This window comes from Pseudophryne corroboree, chromosome 3 (genome assembly GCF_028390025.1).
Source record: "Pseudophryne corroboree isolate aPseCor3 chromosome 3, aPseCor3.hap2, whole genome shotgun sequence".
In the NCBI taxonomy this organism is placed as follows: domain Eukaryota; kingdom Metazoa; phylum Chordata; class Amphibia; order Anura; family Myobatrachidae; genus Pseudophryne; species Pseudophryne corroboree.
Window position 1 is genome coordinate 12,047,446 of NC_086446.1, and position 1,690 is coordinate 12,049,135.

Genomic DNA, 1,690 nt, shown 5'->3' on the forward strand with positions numbered 1-1,690 from the left:
ATTCTCTTTAGTTCCCGCTACCATCGACTAAAAACGATTTTCTGGTGTATCGCCTCCAATTTTTAAACCGTGTCCCTTATAAGATTCCACATTTATACTCTAAACTCCTCCCAGACCCTAATACCTCTACTCATCTCAGAATAGTGGATTCCTGGTGACAGGGTCACCTTATCTCCAGACCCATTTAGAATTTTTGACCGATCCTTGAAATGACTCCAATCTGTATATATTGAGGATGTCCACGTTAGGACCATTCATGGAGCCTATATACCTCCAGCTCAAATAAGCCACGTTGTCCCTGACGAAACAGGTGCATGCCCGAAATGCACATTTCTCCCTGCTAAATTTGTCCATTGCTTCTGCTCCTGTGGAAAAATAAAAAAGATTCTTGTTCAAAATGATAGGATTTTTTAACAAATTTTTTCATGTCCAGGTATCTCCTGATATCCTTGCTTGGGTGGTCTTCTGTATGCCGGCGGTCGGGCTCCCGACACTCAGTATACCGGCGCCGGGAGCCCGACAGCCGGGCATACCGACACTTATTTTCCCTCGTGGGGGTCCACGACCCCCATAGAGGGAGAATAAAATAGTGTGGCACGCGTAGCGCGCCACCGTGCCCATAGCGTGGCGAGCGCAGCGAGCCCGCAAGGGGCTCATTTGCGCTCGCCACACTGTCGGTAAGCCGGCGGTCGGGCTCCCGGCACCGGTATGCTGGTCGCCGGGAGCCCGACCGCCGGCCAGCCATAGTGAACCCCCTTGCTTGTATGTAAGGAGGTTTAAGAAGCAGCAAAAGACACATTCAACAAACAACATGAAACAAATAGTTAAAAAATGGTGTATGTTCTGATCCATCCATATATATTATGGATTGAGAAAGAAGTATGGACACATTCATTACCAAATCCCTGTGATTTGGACCAGTACTAAAGGACTTTTTTATTAATAGGGCCTCAGTGGGCCAATTGGCATCTGGGGAACACCCAAACACTGGACTCTGGTTGACCTGAACTCACTGTTTATAGAGTGTATCTATATTCAGGATACCTGAGTGATTAGTCAGCCTTTGTTAGTTATAAATTGATAAAGTATAACAAAGCGCAAAATCACAGTTTTCAGAAAAAAGGAAGATATGTAACGTCCTACAACACCTGGTATTCTCTGGAGGTCACCCTTCCAGGTACTGACCCGGCCCAACACCGTTTGGCTTCAAAGATCAAACAAGATTGGGCATCTGCGGTGAGGTGTGGTAGTAGAGAGTTCCTCACTATCTCTGACTCACTAATGAGAGTGCATCTAGATGTAGCGCAGAATAAAAAGCTAGGGTTTAGATTCACGACTTTATGTAGAATAGAAGAAAAAGGAAGTGATGAGAGAGGATGAAAGATTTAGTCAGTTCCTAATTTATCATGTATCAAAAAGACAAACACAGCAATTATGGCAAGCCGTCTATACCCCATGGTACTAGTGTGGACCCCAGTATCCTCTACGGACTACGAGAAAAGGATTTACCAGAGCAGAAACGCATTGGTGATTGCTGGGACAGACGTTTGCCCCATAATTTGGTGGATTTTAAATTGTTAAGTAACTTTCTGTGTAATTTTGAATAAACTGTACTTCACTATATCTATGTGGGTCATTCCGAGTTCGCTCGCTAGCAGTTTTTAGCAGCAGTGCAAACGCTAAGCCGCCG

General features: G+C 45.1%; 1 pseudogene; it reads right to left on the reverse strand.

Annotated features, from left to right (window-relative positions):
• Positions 1 to 1,136: 1,136 nt before the first annotated feature.
• On the reverse strand, positions 1,137 to 1,255 carry LOC134898329 (5S ribosomal RNA; annotated as a pseudogene).
• Between the last annotated feature and the right edge of the window lie 435 nt (positions 1,256 to 1,690).